General features: G+C 44.1%; 1 protein-coding gene across 6 annotated transcripts in view; it reads right to left on the bottom strand.

The window, feature by feature from the left end:
- The window catches only part of EYA2 (EYA transcriptional coactivator and phosphatase 2), a 151,734-nt gene that overhangs the window by 106,903 nt on the left and 21,326 nt on the right, over positions 1-23,505 (bottom strand). Inside the window, exons 1-2 of one of the 6 annotated variants that reach the window (XM_077335533.1) lie at positions 4,894-4,983; positions 3,533-3,640 (exon numbers count right to left, since the gene is read on the bottom strand). The exons of 4 other annotated variants lie outside the window; for them this stretch is intronic. The gene's annotated coding sequence lies outside the window, so the exon portion shown is untranslated. Of the gene's footprint in view, positions 1-3,532; positions 3,641-4,893; positions 4,984-21,707; positions 21,757-23,505 lie in introns of those variants that run through there. One more of the 6 variants, XM_077335534.1, reaches the window with a different exon arrangement.

Raw genomic sequence — 23,505 nt, 5'->3', positions numbered from 1 at the left:
TGCTAGCTGGATGGGTCTCTCCGTTGCAACGAATCAACACATTCGTTGCAACGGGTGTTTCTTTTTTTTTTTTTAACCTTCCTTAAAGGGAAAGGGGCTGTTTGGGAGCATGATAACGGCCGCCCATTGGCTGGTTGACGGCCAGGGGCGGGACACAGCTCAGCAATAGCGCTTCCTTTCTAGCGATTTTTGCCGAGACCGGAACCCTGTGGGAAACGATAGAAACGCAACTGGATTCCACTACAAAGGCAGGTATGCATAACGATGAATTCCACTATTTAAAATGGCGATTTTTCGTTCAGCAAACAATTTGCTACATGGATCCCGGTGCGGAATGGCCCTGGCAGTGAGAGGAACCTCAGCCAGCAAAGGTATGAATGGCCAGGTCCCATCCCCTACCCACCCTCTTCAAGCATAACATTGGCCACTCTGAGAGAAGGTGGGTCAACCTGCCCATATAAGGGGGAAGTCTTAATTTAAAAAATTAAAATAATAATAAAAATAAATCCCCACCCCCATGCAATAGCACACCTTGGGGGATCCAATTGGGAACCCCTGGGCTACAGTGTGGGGCTAGATCTGGGAGACCCATTCTACCATGGAAGCTCACTGGGCGACCTTAGGTGAGTCACTCTCTCTCAAGCCTAGCAAGCAAAAATTGGGGTATAATACTTAAATACAGATAAGGCAATAACTGCAACAACCATAAAAGAGATCATCTTTATTATTGCTCCTGCAACAGCAACTGAATTGAGAAGAAAGAATAAATGATGTTGGAAGACAGAGAGGAAATAAAATATTCTTACATTACTGCTAATTATAGTGCTCGAAAGTCCATTCCAGATGGAATAAATTTTCACTATATTGCTAGGAAAGAGATAAATGATACGTCTTTGACAATTCTAAAAGATCCGACCACTACAAGAAGAAAATGTGATAGTTTCTTTAAAAAAAAAAAAACTGCAATTAGTAACTAAGGCATAGGACAAACAACCTTTTTTTTCTTCTATATGTTTATTTAAAATCTGGCCTTTTACTTTTTTTTCTTTTTAAGCTTGATAAGTAAGATACAAATTCAATGGCAAACAGAACATTTGGCTGGTGACGCCCCCCCCCTCCCCATTCTTCGGTCCCAGCATTGTCTTCAGTTCAGACTCTACAAGAAACGGCATGCTGAACGTCTGGGTGAATTTTCTACCAGTTATCATGTTCAAGAGAGAGGGAAAACAGACACCCAAAGTGAAATCACAACTCTGTTACTCAGAGCAAACTGTGACCTAAACATTCTGCACTATACATAGGAGACAAAGATGACGTGAGGTTCTTAGACATCCTCACGTTTTCCTACCTTAAGGAGACTCAAAGCAGCTTACAATCACATTACCTACCTCTCCCCAGGACAGTCACATTCTGAGGCAGGTGGGGCTGAGAAGGTTCTGGAAGAACCGTGACTAGCCCAAAGACACCCTAGCAGGCTTCATGAGGAGGAGGACTGAGGAATCCAACCCAGTTCTCCAGATTAGAGTCCGTCACTCTTAACTCCTGCACCATGCAGCTACTTGTGAATTTGCTAAGCAACAAAACGGAATGCCAAACTGGCCCAGACACGAGGTTTTATATCCTTCACTTGGTTCCAAGGAGCAAATCAAATTATTCAGCTAGTTTTCTTAGTGGAGGTGGGCAAGAAAGAGACAGCCACAAGAAACACATAAACCATGTTAAATGGCCAATTATCTCCATCCACTGGCATACACAGGATAGGTGCAACCTCCTCCCTTAATTCAATTTGCAAGTAGATTTGTTCCCCCTAATTCCAGTTTCCAAACGTGTCCTGTTCCTGATATGAGCAGGCTCCCATTCATGCCAGAACTAGGGTTGCAAAGCTGGTGTTCTCTTAGAATCGCAACGCTCCTTCATACTCTCCAATACTGCCGAGATCCATTTTCGTGGAGGAAACGGCAGTTTCAGAGGGTGGAAACTATGGCATCACATCCCTGTGGAACTTCCTCCCCAAACTCCAGAAGAAGAAGAGTTGGTTCTTATATGCTACTTTTGTCTACCAGAAGGAGTCTCAAAGCGGCTTACAATTGCCTTCCCTTTCCTCTCCACCCTTCCTAGGCACCGCCTGCAAATCTCCAGGGCTTTGCCCAAGCCAAAGCTGGGCAACCTTAGGCCTAAACCTTATTCCAAATGAAATATTTCCACCTTCCCACCTTCATGCTGTTCAGTGCTGCAACATCATTCTGGAAGACATATAGCAATCCTGTAGCTTTACAGGAAATCAGAATAGAAGGCAGTCGTGTTCCTCATGGACACTTCCTTTCCCCTCTCCCCGCTTGGTCCTATCTCCATTTCCACTTTTGAATTAAAGAGCTCTATGAAAGAAGAAGGGGACGACAGAGAATGAGGTGGCTGGATGGAGTCACTGAAGCAGTAGGTGCAAACTTAAATGGACTCCGGGGAATGGTAGAGGACAGGAAGGCCTGGAGGATCATTGTCCATGGGGTCGCGATGGGTCGGACACGACTTCGCACCTAACAACAACATGACGTCTTTAAGACAGGTCTGCATGGTTGTAATCAGGCTGATTTTGGAGTTAGAGACAAAAATATGCATGATGACTATAATATCAAGAATGATTTAATTTGACCCCAGTACCCAAATCTCTTTGTAATGGAAGTTCATCCAAGTAATTGTGCCATTAATTCTTCTAGGATGGTTATCATTTGAGAGAACCATTTTCAGCAATGTCTGAATACAATTCACCATTCCGGAAGGGAGCTGATGCCTCCCCCCTCCCTTTTAAAGGGTAAAATCACAACGCTGTCCAAAACACACTAGACTTGTTTTTGCAAGAAAATGAACAAAAATTTCTACCACCAAAGCCACAGCTTTCAAATTTTTGCTATGGCAACCACACATTCTTCACTGAGGCCTCCTTTTGGAATTTCATGCTGACACTTTTTACAACATAAATAATGAACATTTCTATATCTTGTTTTTTGATCCAGAACTGAACTCTCAAAGCAACCAATGTGCAGAATACATTTTCCAAAAACATATTACGCATCCTTCTCACTGGAACTCAAAGCCAAATAAGCAGCCCTAAACTTGTGCATTAACCCCACACCCCAGCACTCCAAGACTAGCAAATAACTTTGGAATTAGACACAAAAGTTCCTGTTTATTCACTGCTTCCATTACACTGTACAAATGCCAGGTTTGTTATCAAGACAGAATCCTGAAAACTTGTCTGAGCCTCTTTTTTTAAGAGCACATTTTGTGTTGAAACCACTGTTACTATTGTTTTAACTCGATATTGTGAATTATGCTCTACTTATTCCTATGTTCTATGTAAACTGCCCTGAGTCGAAAGCGAGGGTGGTATAGAAACAAACAACCACAAGAATTCCTTAATGTATATATTAAGAACAACATGGCATATGCAAAATCTGTAGCGTGCATGATTCAAATAGATATGAAGAATATCTTACAGGGCGCATTGAGGGAGATAAGTAGTTCAAGAACTTACCGGTATTTTTCAAACAATCTCCTCCTGTGTCCTGATTGGTTCATTTGGAGACTTCCTGCTTCTTTGAGCACACTTCCTCCCTGCTTGCCTCCACAACAGACTGAATGACTACAGAACAACAATTAAACACTTAGTCATGACTCTCTCACCTCTTTCTAGATAAGGTTTGTTTCTCTTCTTAATAAAATTATTTTATTTTTTAAAAGCAACTTGGTGTTACACAGTCTTCTTTGCATATTCAAACTCTGCCAACAACCAAAGAGACTATATGAGCACTCACTTTCTGGTCCACTTTCATTCATTCATTCATTCATTCATTCATTCATTAGATTTTTACTCCACCACTCTTAGACAAGCTGGCACATGGCGACTTTAGAACGCAAGGCCCCTTGTATTTTAACATGCAACAGCTCCATATGTACAAGAACCAGACAAATGCCTGCAGAATCAGTCTTCCTTTTTTCTCCACTTCCTTCCCCTCCCTCTCTGCTAGCATTAGGGCCGTGGTCCCCAACCTGCGGGCCGTGGCCCGGTGCCAGGCCGCGAAGGCCATGGCGCCGGGCCGCGGCTCCCTCTCCCCGCCCCCCCCCGCAGTAAAAAAATTCCCAGGCCGCAAGCTTGCGGCCCGGGAAGCTTCTTACTGCGGGAGGGCGGGGAGAGGGAATCAGGGCCGCGCTGCGGGCCGTGCATGCACGGCCAAAATCGCGCGTGCGCGGCACTTTGCACATGTGCACATGTGAGAAAGTGCCACACATGCGCAATTTTGGCCACGCATTGCGCATTTGCGCATGCGCGGCCCGCTGCCCTGCTGGTCCCCAGCCTCAGAAAGGTTGGGGACCACTGCATTAGGGAACCAGTCTAATCCAGGGACTTCAATGAAGATGAGACCTCTTCAAGGAATCATGCATGGGACTTAGCTAAGCTTCCTACAAAATGTGTAACTAGAACAAGGCAATGTGTGACTCAGTTATACAAAGGATCGTTATTTGGATCAGCTATTCACGTCCTACTTTCAGATGGCTTGGGGGTTTCATATTTAGGTCTGGGGAGAGTTGCTATCAAATCACAACTAACTTATGATGAACCCATAGGGTTTTCGAGATAGGAGTTGTTCTGAGGTGGTTTGTCATTGTATCCCTTTTATTCCTTGGAGGTCTCCCATCCAAATACTAGCCAGGGCTGACCCTGTATAGCTTCTGATATCAGCCTAGCCTGTGCTATGCAGGGTAGGGTAGGTTTAGCATATATCCCATTAATTCTAAATAAATTCAGAGACGGCTACCGCATTACAGAAACTGAATGTCAGAAAGTTCACATTCTCAATGAAAACCATGTTCCACCCGGGGCTTGACTATACTCACAATAATATTCTGTACCCACTCAGTTACCATTGAGCTACCTCCAAAAGTTTAATTCCTGTATCCTTCCATTCTTCTGATCTCTCTCCTTGTATCTACGCTGCTGCAGAGACACAAAATAAAAGGATATACTTTATGTTCTTTTTCCTGGAGTCCAGCACTTTGCAAGTAGGGATTTCTGATGACCGAAGGTAGGGTGGGTAAACAAACAACTAACTAGCCACAAAAGACCTTAGAGGTAGGCTGTAGAAAGTCCAAGCAGTTATAAATGTTTTTATAAAAAAAACATTTTATAAAAGTGTTTAAGTACAATTTTATTAACTATATATATTACAGGTCATGCCAATATCATCTCTTTCCAGCTGTGTATTCCATCCAGGTGTTTCGGACTGAATGCTTGTAAACTCAGCAACAGCAGTGGGTCTCTATTTATTCCTTTTAGCATTCCTCTACAGGAGGAGGGGGACTGGAAGGTTTCTTAGCACCAAGAGAAAAGAAGAATGCGTAACTCAGTGAATTAGGCCCATTAGCCAGAACAAATGCCAAAGTAAAACATTTTCCAGGAAGCTTGATGCTGAAATATTTTTACTCTGGGGAGGGAGGTCTGGTTGTGGGGAATGATGCTGACCTCTTCAGATAAATTACTTATGATTGTTGTGGGTTTGAACATATGTAGTTTCCAATAAAACATGATGCCAGCCATTGCCTGAGTAACAACTGTCAGCTCACAAGGCACACTGGGCTGTTTCTGCACACTTCTCGTGATGGACACCACAAAATAGGGAGGCTAGGGCCCATTCCGCACACGTAGGAGAATGCACTTTCAATGTGCTTTGGCAACTGGATTTTCCTGTGCGGAACAGAAATGATTCTTCTAAAGTGCATTGAAAGTGCATTATCTATTGTGTGCAGAATAGGCCCAGGTCTTTCATTTCTTTCCTTTTAAAACAAATAATGTTGAAGGGCTGCTTTAATATTTGCATGCTTAACTATTCATTCAGTTTCCTGTTTTTCAAGTAAGTGCAGAAAGGGCTCTACGATTGGGCAGGAAGGTCAGAACTCAATCTAATTCTCCAAAATTTGCGTGAGTTATATCACAGTTGCAGATTCATTAGGTTACCTTTTGTTTAAAGGGAACATTTTTAAATCTTAGGTCAGCATTAGCAAGAGTAATTTCCCATTACTTGGGGTTTCATAATAAAACGTAGCAATTCTGTATTGATGCTCCAAGCTATATTCTCACAGATATCCAATATTTTGTGCAGGGCATTCTACAAAATCACAATGAATGTTTAACGGAACACAGCAAGTACTGACCAAACATCCCCCAACTTTTCAAGATAGGGAAATTGTTTGCTTCTTCTGCATCAACATAAAAACGTGAAAAGGGCTAGCAATTGTGTGCAGAAAGTGATTTCAAGGCACTGCTGACTTATGGCAACCCTAGGAAAGGGCTTTCAAAGCCACTGAGAAGCAGAGGTGATTTGCCATTGCCATCCTCTGCAGAGTCCTCCTTGGTGGGCTCCCTTTCAAGTACTGACTCTCCTTGCCTTCCAAGATCTGATGAGATCAGGCTATACCATGCGCCTTCCTCCCAATACCCTTTTCTCCACTGGGTCATTGACTTTCGGGTCAATGGAAGTTGCCTAGGAACAGGGTTCCATGAAGTCCTGTGCATGAACTGCTGTAAAGACACCTTTTTATTAAATTCCCCAAAGTTTCCCAACAGTTTTGTTGCAGATTCTACTGGCAGTCAACACAAAACACATTGTCATAATCAACAACAACAAAATTACTGGGAGGAAAATACTAGTATTTATTCTTTCTCTAGCCACAAAGAGAAATATAAAATGTCTGGAACTTTTTAAACCATGGAAAAACGCATTTCCCTTGCAGTTATTTTGTGAAAAAAATAGAAATTGCGGGGAAATGAAAATATATGCAGTAGTTACTTTCTTATCATACCTAAGCTTAATTTATAGCTTTAACACCACAAAATGCAGAGTTTATAACTTAGCATATAAAATTGTACCATTTGGCATATTTATGAAATTATGAGTATAAATCCCTTCGTTTTCTAGAAGCAAAACCGCAAATATACCCAATGTTTGACAAATAATTTTGAACTGCAGTACCCTATGCTAGTTTAGCACATGCCTTAATTTTTGTCATCTGACAGATCATCAGGAAAAAATAAAAATAAAACTTGATGTTATATAAAAACAACAATGCAATGAACAAAGTGGTATTATTTGGACAGGTTCCATTTCAGTCATGGTGGGACTACCAGCATACATGCATACCAAGTTAAAACTCTAATGATGCAATCCTAAAGACAATTTTCTGGGAGAATGATCCATTGAATAGACCTCCATAAGATTGTTCTCTAAAACAGTGAAAACACCAAGCTCTTTAATAATGTATTACAGTATACTGTAGCCAGAATTATTAACATTTAAAACAATTATATTTGAAAATGCAATGTGTTGTATATGTCGATAGAATATTAGTATATTATCTAATACTGTAGAACATCTTATATAAAGATATTCATGCTGTACATTTTAAGTGAATAAAGCCTTGTCTTAAAATGTTTTTAATGCATTTCAAAAGAAAATTTTACCAGATCCCTTGTCCACCCGTCCCCTGTTAAAACATCATAGATGATGGTCTGCAGATAAAGGACTATGAAGGGATAATTCTTCACAGAAACAGAGACAAGTTGCTCCAAGAAAACTAATTGCTTAGTATCAGTTGAGCAGAGATCAGTTGAACTGGATACTGAGGAAGAAGAGTTGGTTTTTATACCTGACATTTCCCTACCCAAAGAAGTCTCAAAACAGCTTACAATCACCTTCCCTTCCTCTCTCCACAAAAGACATTCTGTGAGGTAGGTGAGGCTAAGAGAGCTCTGGGAGAAACTGCTATGTGAGAACAGCTTTAACAGGACTGTGACTAGCCCCAAGGTCACCCAGTTGGCTGCATGTGGAGGAACAGAGAATCAAATCCAGCTCTTTGGATAAGAGGCTGCCGCTCTTAACCACTACACCACACTGGAGGGAGCCGGTTAGATTTCTGCCTTGAATGTGTAGTGTGTGATTTCATCCTTAGCTAAAAGCAGTTTAACACAGATGGAGAACTGTGGGAAAGTTGGCAAGGAAGTTTGGGAAGTAGGCAAAGACTCCCATTCAGGCCAAGGAAAAGAGATAGGTATTTGAGAGAAAGAAGAAGAAAATCCCCACTCAATGTAAAGATTTAAGTAACTGTGAATAGCTGAAAAATCATTAGCCTGAAACATAAGAACTAAAGTTCATGTACTGATTTTATCTCAGAATTATCTATATTAATGTGAGAAGTTTGCAACCCCCGATTTCACCTGATCTATTCCCTTTATGTTAAATAACAAATTATTCTATATTAATTTCAAAATGCCTTGAGTGTCATTTGGTTAAATTAAGGTGACCAGATTTTAGCATTGCTAAAGCGGGACACCACTGACCGGGGGGGGGGGGGTCCTTGATTTAAAATTTGGTCTATATGGAGCAACAAAAATTTTCACAGAACACAAAAATATTGTAATATATATATATTTTTAATTTCAACATAAGTACAATTTGCCAGGTGCCCCCAGATGTCCCTCCAAAAGTGGGACAATTTGGTCACCTTAGTTTAAATTAAAGGGGACTCTTGATCCTTCCCTGGGGTTCCTCAGCTGTGCCAACTCAGCTGTGTCAAAATATCGTAATGTGACAGGGTGGGACAGCCACTGTTCTTAAGCAAAGAAGAAATCACATTACTAGGGCAGCTCAATCAGTAAAAGGAAAGAGAAATTGAGGGAAAATATTGCCTTTGAGAGAGGGCAGTAGGGTGTTATATATCACCTTTGGAAAACACTCATGTTGCTCCCCCTTAGTTGCCCTCCCTTAGTTGCTCCCTCAGTCATATGTCCTGGAAGGAGACTCTTTGTTTCTTTAAAAATAAGTTTATCTAATCCTGGTATAAAGTGACATTTGTATAGTAGGTCTGTCATTCATCACTTAACTGTTCCCGATCTTCTTATCTCTAGCCCAGCCTTTCTCAACTTTTTTAGTACTGAGAAACCCCTGAAACATTTTTCAGGCTTCGAGAAACCCTAGAAGTGGCACGATCATGCAAAATATGGTTGGGGAGCACAGCTGTGTACATGGTCACCTGAGCCCCTCCCCTTCCCACCCACCCCCTAGGACCATCTTGGGAGGGAGGGCAGGTTGACATTACCATATATGGTCATAATACAAATGAAAGTTTTAAAAATTTAAAATTGTTTTAAAAATAATTAACTCCCACCCATTCAGGAAGCCCTTCCAGGGCCATCAAGAAACCCCGGGTTTCACAAAACACTGGTTGAGAAAGCCTGCTTTAGCCATATGATCAAACTACCCAAGGTACTTCCTGTGTAGAAGAAACCAAGCCAAACCTTTGTTGCACAAGGCAAGACTAAGACTTGGATCCAGCAATGAAGTATTTTGCAACAGGGTAACAGAATATCTGGAATATGGAGACAAGATGCAGCTACGTTCTTCTGCAGGACCTCTGGAGGTTACAACATTATGCCTCCAGTCACTATCCAGTATTTACTCAGCTTGAGAGTCTGAAATGTATGCAATCATCCATCAAATCTTAATGTGAAAAATCTGTGGGAGTCCATTAAGTGCAGGAGGAATCAAGCGGCAGAGGCTGCAAGCTCCTGGCTTTGCTGATTACTCATCATCATCATCTATTAATAGTTTCATCCTTCTTAAGGGATTCTCTTTCTGCGGGTTTGTTTTAAAGCTTTCCTAAACCAAACTGCTTGGTTTCTATGCACACCGTTAACTGCCAATGGAGCATATTTATGGCTGCAGTGGAATCTGAAGCTTTTTCCGTAGCCTGAAGATAGAACAACATGCAGAGTGATGGATTCTCCTGGGGGATAAGCTTGTTCCATGTTGGGAACGAATTCCTTTGGTTAGGTCTCAGGCAGCCACATGTCCTGGAAGGAGACTCCCAGGGAATTTTTCTAAAAGTTTCTCTATTCCTGGTATAGAATGACATCAGAAAAGTAAGGTAAAGGTAAAGGTATCCCCTGTGTAAGCACAGGGGGTGACACTTGGGGTGCCGCCCTCTAGCGTTTTCATGGCAGACTCAATGCGGGGTGGTTTGCCAGTGCCTTCCCCAGTCATTACTGTTTACCCCCCAGCAGAAGGATGGGTACTCATTTTACCGACCTCGGAAGGATGGAAGGCTGAGTCAACCTTGAGCCGGCTGCTGGGATCAAACTCCCAACCTCATGGGCAGAGTTTTCAGACTGCATGTCTGCTGCCTTACCACTCTGTGCCACAAGAGGCTCTATCAGAAAAGTAAGGTTATCCAATTAAGGAAAGTTTAAATGATTAATATTAGCAATTAAATTTATATAATTTTTCTTATGCACAAAATCAGGTTGAGGGGAGTCATTCTTTAGTTTGTATTCAACATGCTGTTTTCAAAATAAAACTGTGCTCAGGTGTGTTCAAGGAGTTTTGTGATTTCTGCTAGTTCCTCCCATGCAACAATCCAAATAATCTGTTACATTAAAAAGAATCATCATCATCATCGTCATCATCATCATATTCAAGTGGGTAGCTGTGCTGGTCTGAATAGCACAACAAAATAAGAGTCCAATAGCACCTTTAAGACCAACAAAAATGTATTTAAGACGTGAGCTTTCGAGTGCATGCACTCTTCCTTAGATTAATGAACTACAATCATAACTTTGTAAAAGGTAAAGGTAAAGGTATCCCCTGTGCAAGCACCGAGTCATGTCTGACCCTTGGGGTGACGCCCTCCAGCGTTTTCATGGCAGACTCAATACGGGGTGGTTTGCCAGTGCCTTCCCCAGTCATTACCGTTTACCCCCCAGCAAGCTGGGTACTCATTTTACCGACCTCGGAAGGATGGAAGGCTGAGTCAACCTTGAGCCGGCTGCTGGGATTGAACTCCCAGCCTCATGGGCAAAGCTTTCAGACAGCTGCCTTACCAGTCTGCGCCACAAGAGGCTCCATAACTTTGTAGATATAGGTAAAAGCAAAACGGCAAATTAGGAAACTGTGTCATAATATCCAAATTAAACCATATGATGCCATATGATGATTCTTTGTAGCTAATGAGTCCTTTTGAATTCAGTTGTAGTTCACAAAAACATTGGAGAAATAAAACTGTATATGTCAGTAATTAATGGCAGATACTTTCCCAGGTGTAAAAAGAAATAATTAAAAGAGATTAGTTGCTGGCCCCAACCATCTCCACCCAAGCGTGGAAGTATCCCTGCAAGTGACAAGCTGTGCTGGCAACTATCTTGTCCTGAGACGAGAGAGTTAAATTCCAAATTACGTTACATATTACTAACATTACATTACAGTTGCATTGTCCCAAATAAAATGAATTAAAGAGAAGAGAGGATTGTGAAGAATGTGAATACAAGCTTGAGAAAATATCCAAACGGCAGGACCTTGTCATCATGGGTGACTTCAATTTCCCAGATGTGTGCTGGGAAACAAACTCTGCGAAGCGTCCTCAGTCATGCAAGTTTCTGACCTGCCTGGCTGACAATTTCATTTATCAAATGGTAGATGAACCCACAAGAGGTTCAGCCATACTGGACTTAATACTGACCAACAGGCAAGAGTTGGTGGATGAGGTGAAGGAGGTGGGGACCCTAGGGGGAAGTGACCATTTCCTCATAGAATTCCTTTTGAGATGGGGAGCCAAGGAAGCTTGTAGCCAGACGCGGATGTTGGATTTTCGTAGGGCAAACTTTAATAAACTCAGAGACATGATGAGTGTCATACCATGGACGAGAATGCTGGAAGGGAAGGGAGCATGTGAAGGGTGGGTGCTACTCAAACAAGAGCTATTGCATGCTCGCTCCATCCATGACTATGCCAGAAAGACAAAAACACTGCAGGAGCTCTAAGAAGCCTATTTGGATAAACAGAGAACTTCAGTGAGCTAAGATTGGCCAGGGAAGCCCACTGTAACAAGAAAAGATTTTTCAGTTATGTGAGGAGCAAACGTAAAGTAAAGGAGGCAATAGGCCCACTGTTGGCCCACACAAACTCTAACGGAGGATGCAGAGAAAGCAGAAAGGCTCAGCGCCTATTTTACATCTGTTTTTCCCCACAGGTCAAAGGGATTAGGCACATCTAGAGATGGCAGTAGCCAAGGGATAGTGTCTGGGTGTCAGGTTGACATGGACAGAGAGGTTGTCGAGAGGCATTTAGCTGCACTGGATGAGTTCAAATCCCCTGGGCTGGATTAAATGCACCCGAGAGTGCTCAAAGAACTTTCCGGAGAACTTGCACAACCCTTGTCCATCATTTTCGGAACCTCTTTAAGGACTGGAGATGTCCCGGAGGACTGGAAGAGAGCAAACGTTATTCCGATCTTCAAAAAAGGGAGGAAGGATGACCCGGGAAACTACAGACCAGTGAGTCTGACCTCTGTTGTGGGGAATATAATGGAGCAGATATTAAAGGGAGCGATCTGCAAACATCTGGAGGATAATTTGGTGATCCAAGGAAGTCAGCATGGATTTGTCTCCAAGGAACTTCCTTGGAGTAATCAGGGTTTCAGAATGGCTGTTTGGTAGCTCTATCGTGCCCCATTACCCTAGCCCCACCTTAGTTACTATCACTTCCGTGCAGGCCCCGCCTCCTCCTTCACGCACGCTGTCCTCCTAAATTACTCTTCCCTGTTCCCAGTGCCCACCCCTGAGCCCAAATGCCTGGTTGGTGTGCAGCTGGGCTCGATGCCCACTTCCAGACGCCGCACCAAAGACTACACCCACGTCTTTCCCCGACTCATGTCGGCTCTCCAGGCCTGTGGCTCTGTCCCCTGCGGGCCACGGCGCGTCTCTTTGCTCGGGCTGATAGTCACCTAGCCCAATCTCTTCACCCAGTTAGTATCGAGGGGTTTTTCCCGGATCCCACAACGGTCTTCGGGTTTCTCCCTTTCCTCTAGAGAAGCGGGACCTATAGTCCCCGACAAGGAGACAACTACATACCAAATGCAACCCCCCCACACACACACACATTTTCTTTTTGCTCATTTTAGTATTAAATATTCAGTTTATTGATAGGCCACAGGCCATTTCAATCAAATATAAAATGCACACAAGTAAAACACATGGAATCATAGGGAGGGAAAAGGTGTAAACTTTATTGAATACATTCCTCCATGATAACATAAATACATTATAGCAGGGGTAGTCAAACTGCGGCCCTCCAGATGTCCATGAACTACAATTCCCAGGAGCCCCCTGCCAGCATTCGCTGGCAGGGGGCTCCTGGGAATTGTAGTCCATGGACATCTGGAGGGCTGCAGTTTGACTACCCCTGCATTATAGCAAATCATAATAGTTAAATCTCCAACCTAATCATGCAGTTTGGACCTTATTTTTCTGGTGGCGAGGGTGACAAATAATACAAAAATCAGACTTTCAGTTTTGGAAAGACCTGAGGTAGTAGGAATTATTATTTTATGAAACTCAAGCCCATCATGTAGTCTTAACACATATCTTCAATTGAATTTTTTCCAAAAGGCAGAAGAACATAATACCAGCTCCTTCTCCCTGCCACATTTTACTCTTTTCTGCCATCCCCATATAATTTAAAATGCATATAATTTAATCTGCAGCTGGAATTTTGGAGATGGCAGGAATTCAAACCAACCATTTATCTACAAATATCTTGAATACTGAGGGTGTGGAAAAATAAAACTTTTCCAGGATAAAGAGAAGCTGAGTCATTTAAAAAAAAAAAGATGTTTAAGTATATGACGCATGACTAGCACTGATTTCCAACTCTCCTCTACAAAAACCTGGCCAGTGGTACATAAAACATTAGGTGTAGAAGTCACTGGCATTCATTGGCATATAGAAAAAAGGAATTAGACTAAAAAATTTAACAGCTGGCTTCAAGCAGGGTGGATTTATACCATGGGTTTATAGAGTTATCCAACTTTTTGCCAGAACATAAAATGAACCCTGGTGGTCTGAAAGAAATACAAAGCAGCTCTGAAATACTCCCTAGTTTCTGATCTGTTTTTGGCTGTCAAATCAGAAAAGCAATTTGGTTTAAGAAAGCTACTCAAAATAATTTGATTTCCACGAGTTTAAACCAGCCCATCTGGGCTGGTGAACTGGGCCGGGAACTTAAAAAAAGAACCAGACTTTGACTGGTTCTTCTTCCTCAGCAACCAGTAGCAGAGCAGCTAAGAATGTGGTTGTGGAGTTGAGAACTAGGGTGCCTTCTGGTACAAATCTCATGTCAGCAGAGAATTAAGTAGGCAGCCATTCTTAGACCAATCTCTTTGCCATGGAATCTCACCAGTGACATGAGAATGAGGATAATTTGTTTTTACTTGGTTCTAGTAAGATATGAAGTGATACACATGGAGTGCTCAGAATGCTCATACAGGTGGAAAATGTAGACAAGTCACATCAGGTTTTAAAGGCAAGAGACTTCTGAGACGGTTTGCCATTGCCTGCCTCTGCATAACTACCCTGGACTTCCTTGGTGGTCTCCCACCTAACCAGGACCCACCTTGCTTTGCTGTCGAGAACTTATAAGAGCCAACTAGCCTAGACCATCAAGGTCAGTGAGCAGATACGTTAGGCCAGTGGTCCCCAACCCCCGGTCCGGGGACTGGTCCCGGTCCGTGGATTAATCAGTACCGGGCCGTGGCTCCTCCTCGTCCTCCTCCCTGGCTGCTGCCTCGGGGGCTGCCCTGCCACTCTGCCGCTGGAGATGGAGAAAAAGCCATTTTGGTGATGGAACCCACTCAAATTCCTCGCCACTTCCCCGCTTTAAACTGTCTTTTTCGGTAGACAATCATCACCACCTGATTCCTGCCCCCTTACACATCAGGGGAAGAGGCTGCTTTCGCAACAGGAGACACACAGTTAGGAATCAAGGCAATCTTTCTCTCTAGAGTAGCGATCCCCAACCTGTGGGCCGCGGACCACATGTGGTCCTTCGACTAATTGGAAGTGGGCCCCGAAGGATGCCTTCTCCCCCCCCCCCCGGCCCTTTACTTCATCCTCCCCAGCCCTTTACAACACACTTCATTGTTGTGGCGTGTCTGTATCTTATTTTGAAGGGATGTTTAAACATTACCATAGCGATCAGAGAGCGTTAGGGCAGTGGTTGAGAGTAGAGGAGTAAACTACCCCCCCCCCTCAGTAAAAGGCATTGAGTGGTCCCCGGTGATAAAAAGAGCCACTGCTCTAGAGTATTATTCTACTGGTAGAGCAAATGGTTTACAGCAGTGGTCCCCAACCTGCGGGCTGCGGCCCAGTGCTGGGCCACGAAGGCCATGGTGTCGGGCCGCGGCTCCCTCACCCCGCCCCCCCCGCAGTAAAAAACTTCCCAGGCCGCAAGCTTGCGGCCCGGGAAGCTTCTTACTGAGGGAGGGCGGGGAGAGGGAATCAGGGCCGCGCCCGCGCATCGCACATGCGTGGCGCTTTTGCACATGCGCGAAAGTGCCGCGCATGCGCAATTTCGGCCCGGCGGCGCATGCGCGATGCGTGGCCGGGGCAGTTACCCTGCCGGTCCCCAGCCTCGGAAAGGTTGGGGACCACTGGTTTACAGGACCACAGCACAGACTAGTGTAAGAAATGAAAGAGTGAAAAGATTGCTAATTTACTTGGACCTTACAGATTCTGAGCATTTGATCTCCTATCCCCATTGGAAAAGTCTAACAAGTATATGCATAAGGATTGTGCTGTCACACACATACACACCCCGCCACACAGACGTGCAGAAGGGACAGCTCCTTTTCAGGTCTCTCTCCCCTGCATGTGCATAACCAGATTCTCTGGTTCTGGCAGCAACAGCCGGCCAGAACCTTCTCAGCCAATAATGAGGCACTAGCATATCAAAGAGATCCCATGTTTTCACTCCTGGCTGTGAAACTATGCCCTTGCCTTGGAATGAGGTTTTTCCCAGTCTTGGTGCCGCCATAAACACAGAAAAATTTCCATGAATCTTGCTCCCCCTTTCTGCTCTCATCGATTATAGGCTCAACAATTCTAGTGTGTCAATCTGAAAATAAAACATTAAAATTACTGTGTTGAAACACAGTGAAAAATATAATGAGAAAATTAATGTAAGGTACCACAAAATAATGTTTTGTTTAGGGGGAAGAAGCCTTCCCATGGTGTCTATCGCCAAAATATTCAAAGTTCCAGGTAGACTTGTTGGCCCAAAGCAAAATTTAAAAAATGAAAGCCATCTAGTCCCTTAGATTACGACCAACCAAAATAACACAAAACAGCAGGCAAGCTTTCAAATTCTTCAAGCTCAAGAGGGATGAAAGTTTCCAGGGAACTCAAAAGTTTGAACACTGTTTATATTATTTGGGTTGGCCTTCATAAAAAGAATTTTAAGTATTCTAGACCGGATCTCTCTACAATGCTAAGCATGCCCTTCCACAAAGGGACCAACCATCAGTCATATCAAGTACTCAAAGGTTCTGATTAAATCACAGCTTCTAAACTTTGGAAGAAGAGCATCTGCATTATATGCAGAAGGTCCCATGTTCAATCCCTGTTATTCACAGTTAAAAGGAACAGGAAGGAGGTGATGTGAAAGGCCTCCGGCCCTGGAAAGCTGCTACCAGTCAAAGAAGACAATCCTGACCTTGAAAAAAAGAATGCTCTGACTACCCAGCTTCATGGTTTAAATATGTGCCTAAATGAGAGCCAGCTTGGTGTAGTGGTCAGGAGCATGGACTTCTAGGTTTGATTCCCTACTCCTCCCCCACATGCAGCCAGCTGGGTGACCTTGGGTTCGCTACAGCACTGATCAAGCTGTTCTGACTAAGCAGTAATATCAGGGCTCTCTCAGCCCCACCCACCTTACAGGGTGTCTGTTGTGGGGAGAGGAAAGGGAAGGTGACTGTAAACCACTTTGAGACTCCTTCGGGTAGAGAAAAGCAGCGTATAAGAACCAACTCTTCTTCTTCTTCAGTGATATCAGGGCTCTCTCCGCCTCACCTGCCTCACAGGGTGTCTGTTGTAGGGAGAGGAAAGGGAAGGCGACTGTAAGCCACTTTGAGACCCCTTCTGGTAGAGAAAAGCAGCGTATAAGAACCAACTCTTCTTCTTCTTCAGTGATATCAGGGCTCTCTCCACCTAGACCACCTCACAGGGTGTCTGTTGTGGGGAGAGGAAAGGGAAGGCAATGGTAAGCCACTTTGTGACTCCTTCGGGTAGAGAAAAGCAACATATAATAACCAACTCTTCTTTTTTTTCCAAATACTCCAAACTTCTTGGCTGGTGTGGCCTGGAAACTTCCCAGAATTAAAACTAATCTCCAGGCTACAGAGAAAATGGTTGCTTTGGAAGGTAGACTCTGCAATACATCCTACTGAAGTCCTCCTCAAACTTGACCTTCTCCACCTACATATTCCAGGAATTTTCCCAACCCAAAGCTGGCAATTTAAAAGAGGTACACCCAGCATCAGCTGCCCTAATAGCCCGGTCTAGCCAGATCTCCTCAGAGCCCAGAAGCTAAGCAGGATCAGTATTTAGATGGAGATCACCAAGGGAAAGGAAACAGCCAACCACCTCTGCTCATCTCTTGCCATGAAAACCCCATGAGTTGAACTTTATGGGCTTGCCCTGAGTCAGATGCAACTCAACAGCACCTTTCACACCAATGCCATTCTCCTCTTCTTCCTCTGCCACTTCTGTGGATCATGGATTAATAAGTAGTAACTGTTCTTTCTCTCATATACACAAGCCAGTGAATCAGGTGCATTCTCCCACTGTGCCAGGTAACTAGTATTAAGTTTTCTGTGTTTTAAATCAGCTGATTTCTACAGCGAAGCAGCAATGACTTAACATATAGCACAGAAAAACTTCTCTATTAAAACACAGGAAGTTAAACACAGTATCCTTTGGAGGGGGGGCAGGGTGAAGACAGAAAGGTATGCTGAACAAATTGGCACGTTTAAGACCAAAGGTGCCCCTGTTCTCTAAATTTGTTCTGCTGCTTCAAACCAACACGGCTAACCACTAGAAAGGGATGCTGTCCATCAAGAATGAATTCACGTTGTCATTGCTCCAGACCTGACCAGCGGCATCCAGTGTTTCACTAATAATCTCCAAGCTAAAAGCCATTTCCAAGATTTCCCACACTCCAATTTCCTTTTTTGAAAAAAAAATCACATTGGCACATGTTCGTTTTTCATACTCCTGAGCTAATTTCTCTTCCACTAGAGCAGGGGTGGGCAAAGTGTGGCCCTCCAGATGTCCATAGACTACAATTCCCTGAGCCACTGTCAGCATTGGCAGTGGCTTATGGGAATTGTAGTCCACGGACATCTAGAGGGCCACAGTTTGCCCACCCCTGCTCTAGAGGCACAAAGCTCAGCTAGTTTGCTGAATTCAGTGGACGGGTGCCTGGTCAGTGCTGGTACCCATATGGGAATCCTAGGATGATATGTTGAGGTCCAAGATGAAAATTGGGGGAAGGGAGAGTGCATTTTAATGGATTAAAAAAATCCTCATCCCCAGAAGTTGTCTTAATCAGTTTCCCTTTCTTTGGTCTCTCCCCCCCCCCCAATCTAAACTCTGTTCCTGGCTGTTGTCCAAGTGTCAAGTATGTTAGATTACAGGAGAGAAGCCACATTAGCAATGCTTAAAACTGCTTTGTTGTAACCCCATTCTGCTCAGCTCAGATTTCAATTTGGGGATGAAATTTCCTAATCAACTGGAGTCTTTCATGAGCTTACTCTGCAATTATGAATTTATTCAGTTCTAAGTTATGCAGCTAATTGATTAAAGCCAACAACAACAAAAATAAAGTAGTTAATGGGGGCTGCTGATTTCCTCCCCCCTTTAACAATCTCTCAAGAGCCAGCTTGATGTAGTGGTTAGGGGTGCGGACTTCTAATATGGAGAGCCGGGTTTGATTCTGCCCTCCCCCACATGCAGCCAGCTGGGTGACCTTGGTCTCAACAAAGCACTGATAAATCTGTTCTGACTGAATGATAATATCAGGGCTCTCTCAGCTTCACCTCCCTCACAGGGTGTCTGTTGTGGGGAGAGAAAAGGATAGCTGATTGTAAGCCGCTTTGAGACCCCTCCTGGTAGAGAAAAGCTGCATATAAAACCCAACTCTTCTTCTACTTCCTGTTCCTGGGGTCTACCTGTCCTCCAAGAGCAGCTACGTAGTGCAAGGTTCCCTTGCCGGAGATGGTGAATAAACTTGTGAAAGACAGAAGAAGACTGAAGGGGTAACTACTGTGGCACTTAAATTTGGAAAACCTAATCTACCAACGTTTCCCTCATATACCAAAAGATGCATAAGCCTTTCTAAAGAGCTTTGTTCTTTTATTACTGGTCTAATAACAAGAAAGGCAAATGTATGGGAAAAGAAATGACAGTGAAATTCTCATGTAGAAATAGATTTAATGTATTAAGGAAGTAAACACTTCAGAAGCTTAAAGTAACAGGTTAAAAGACTGCTTAGTTAAGTGCTGAAATATACTTTTTGCAATAAATGTCAGCCCAAAGTACAATATAGTTATGATGGAACTAGGACCCAATCTTCTCCAGTGAATCTCTTATATTCCCAATATAGGCTGAATAGACCAACAGGGTGAAGGCTGATGTATGGGGTTTCCAGCTCCAGGTTGGGAAATATCTGGATACTTTGGGGGTGAAGCCTCAAGGGATGGAGCTTGGGGCATATAGCCATAAAGTCCAACTTCCAAAAAGGTAATTTGTTCCAGGTGAACTGATCTCTTTTGCCTGGAGAGAAGTTGTAATAGCAGATGATCTCCAGCCATCACCTGAAGGTTGGCAACCTTACTGTTGTATAGTCCAGGGGTCCTCAACCCCCGGTCTGCGGCCTGGTACCAGGCCGCAAAGGCCATGGTACCGGGCCAGCGGCCGCGCCTGCCTCCCCCCCCCCGCAGTGAGAGGGGGGGAAGAGGCAGGCACGGCCGCCGGCACGCCAGCGACGCAAACGCGCACGCACAGAGCTGCCGCGCATGCGCGTTATCGCCACCTAGTGGCGAAAACGCACATGCGCGACAACTGCGCATGCGCGTTTACGTGCAGCTACGGCGGCCGGGCCACCGGCTCTCTTCCACCCTCGGAGGCGGTCCCCGACTACAAGAAGGTTGGGGACCGCTAGTATAGTCTACCGGAAAGCACAGTTGGTAAAGGAAAAGCAGGATCCAATGGAAGCACTCATCTCCCACTTCCAGGAGAGGCAGGCCCATGAAAGCATCTATAAAAGTGGTTTCTTGAACTGAAGCTGAAATCAAATTCCACGTGGGCAAAGGGAAGGGAGGCTGACAAGGTGGTACAAAACCAGTGGAATAGGCTGCCTAAGGAGGTGGTGAGCTCCCCCTCACTGGCAGTCTTCAAGCAAAGGTTGGATACACACTTTTCTTGGATGCTTTAGGATGCTTTGGGCTGATCCTGCGTTGAGCAGGGGGTTGGACTAGATGGCCGTTCTGGCCCCTTCCCACTCTATGATTCTATGATGAGATCAAAGGCAGATTTAATAGGCATACATGGCTATTGTTTGCCATGAAGACCGAAGTAGTGCTGAAAACGCTCCAACATTATCATGCAAGCATGCCGTGGCTGCTCTTTCTTCTAAAACAGCATGTTGTTGTTTTGTCTGCCCTTTGGGGATTGGGTCTAAAAAACTCCAGCTGATATCTCGCACTCCCTCTATTTCCAAAGCACTGTATTGTTTCTCGGTGCAAGCGTGTGAGCGAGGTTGTGAGCTGCTGAGTTTCCATCCATGGCTGCAGACAGCCAACAGTCAGAGAAGCCTGTAAAATGTTTTCTGTAACATTCTCTCCAAACGCTCTTTTGAAAAGTGGCTCCAATTATAGCTACGGTGATCCTCGTGATTAAAAAGGCTGTCATCGGGGCCCCGATGCTGAAGATAACTGGGAAAGAAGGTTTCGTCCTTGCTCCTAGCTCTCCCCTGCCACGAATGCATGGAGCATGACAGCCAAGGAAATATCTGGCTCATGAGCCAAAACACAGTGAAGTAATTACAGGAGTAGAATCTGGAAAACAATTACCAGACTAAAGATGTTTGTCTGTAACAGCATGTTACTACTTGTGTCATGATTTATGAAATGTCAGTTATAGCTCTTTCACCAGGCCTCAACTTTGTAAGCTTTTTTGGCACTTGTTCTATGAGCGACCGTAAGGAACAGCATGCTCTGGTTGTTGCACTGTTCCTGGTTAGAAAACCAGGCCGGGACGGGGTGGGGGGACTCAACAGCCCCCTCCCCAAATTTTATAGCCAGTTCAGTCTTACTTAATGAACTGCAGGTTAAACACACACAAAAAGGGGGGGGGTTCTGAACTCTTTTAGACTTATGTATACAATCCAGAGAGTTTGTCTTGGAATATCTACAAAAATTGGGGCAACTGCTCAGTTTGGCATGTTGTCCTAATATATTTAAAACAAGTGTGAGAGAGCGAGACTGAACATCTTAGAGGGAAACTCGGAACAATAGAGGCCGTGTTCTCTGCCCAAACCCCAAGCTTCCCCCATAGTTCCAGGGGGCTAGCATATTTTAAACGGGCTCAGACTATTAATGGCACAGAACCCGACCATTCATATAAGCAGTCCTGCCAGTACTCTGCAACTCTCCACAGACCTTCAGCCCACCTGGGCAGAAGTTAGCAATAAAGGATTTTCTGCAAAGTCCCCATCAGAGCAATAGTTAAAGAGCTATACAACTGATTAATAACGTCTTGCTCTCTCACTCACCTCTAGCCTAAGCAGCTGGAAGTTCCAGAAGCAGCTTGATGCCAGTTCCCTGTAAAGACAGAATATCAAATACTCAAGGCATTTCTTACATCCTCTTATTACTCAACCTAAGTAAAATGAAGCCTGGAGAAGCAGGCAGGGACTCACACTGTGCTTGTCGCCAAAGCAGCACCAGTTCTACAACAGACCCTCTGAACCATCTTATGTTCTTTGTCGCTTGCAGGATGCAAAACTCAAATTCGCATCGCTTTCACCGACTGCATGCCAGTGTCCAAGCTGTTTTTCTTTCGCTTCTACCTGGCCACAACTCCTAAAAGTAAGCCACTGAGAAAGCTCACTTTTCACAGCCTCGGCGTTAATTGTGTACAAAGTGGTTTACAATCTTGTTTTGTTACCAACCCCTGCAGGTCATGTCATGGTTCCCGTCTTACACTTTGGGAGAACCGTAAAACAGAGAATTGCCCCAAATTAGTGCTTAATATGAGGGCACGTTAGAGAAATGCATGTAGTAGCAATAAAACAGGACTTTGGAGGATGTACAAAATACACTATGCAATTACAACTCCTTCTGTACCAGTGAGTGGCTGGGAAGGATGAATCTAGGCCTGCATAGGACATGTTTTTTCCTCATCACAAAATGATGCAGCTCAAACTGGGGAAACAGGAGGGCCAGTCAATCATGTCACAGTGTTCTTTAGAACAGAGAATCTCTGAAATGGGGATATTCCAGCTTAGACAAAGAGGCTGAGCTTTAATCTTTGCAAGTCCTCCATAAGTCTATTAAAATACTGGGGGGAGGGAGAGAGGGCTATGACACATAGCAGCTGTCTACCAAGGGCAGGCCAAGATTTGTAAACCTCAGTTCCCTCTTGGATTAAAAAGCAGGCCAAGAGCTGACTCAAAACCAAATTCCCCTGAATGTATGGACAACCCTATGGGTGATCAATGCCCCACCCTGTTGGAATATGCAAGACCTGAAGATGATTGAACAGAATATGGAGAATAAGGATGTCCTGCTGGGGACATCAGAGGAGATGCATATTTAATATAGACTGGGAACTTCTGTCTATTTTCAAGTAATCTCCTTCAGTATCCTGATTGGCTCAAATGGAGACGTCCTGCTCTGTTGAGCACACTTTCTCCCAGTTTGCCTCCTGAACAGCAGACAGAATGAAAAACAGAACAAGGCAGTCGACAGGAATCTCTCTCTCTTTCTCTCTCCCCTTAAGTACAAAGTTGTTTCTCTTCTAAATTAACTCAATTAAGCAGCCTGATGCATTGCTCCTCTTTACAAATTCAAATTCTGCATACCTTACCCTTTGACATACAGCAACTGAAGCACAACATACAATCAACAACAAAAAACTAAGAAAGCGGAGGGGGGAACTGTTCAGCAGATGGGGAAGCAGCAAAACCAAGTCTAAACAGAAAAAGCAGAACTGGTTAAAAGTTGTCAAATCAGACTCCTAAATGGAGCCAGCCTCAGTCAAATCAAAAGTCTGGTGGGAAGGAAAGGCCTTAACAAAAGGTTCCAGGTACCTCATGGGTGGAGCTGCCCGATGACATGGTTTTGTCACACAGCCTTTCTACATAGGACTCCTACTTTTGCACTCAGAAGTTGCTCTATTTTCTCAATGACAATGCACCCAAGCTACCCTTCCCTGATTCCCTGAGCTGAATTGTGACTTCATTCGCAAAACAAACCCCACTCTTCAAACCCTGACCAGTGGCTGCTGTGTTTTGGGAAGGAGGAACATCTGAGCTGAAATGGAGGTCACACAAGGGCAGAGTCCAAAGT

The sequence above is a fragment of the Paroedura picta genome, chromosome 4 (assembly GCF_049243985.1).
Source record: "Paroedura picta isolate Pp20150507F chromosome 4, Ppicta_v3.0, whole genome shotgun sequence".
Lineage (NCBI taxonomy): Eukaryota > Metazoa > Chordata > Lepidosauria > Squamata > Gekkonidae > Paroedura > Paroedura picta.
The sequence above is the reverse complement of the archived record's forward strand: the minus strand, read 5'-3'. Positions and strand labels throughout refer to the sequence as shown.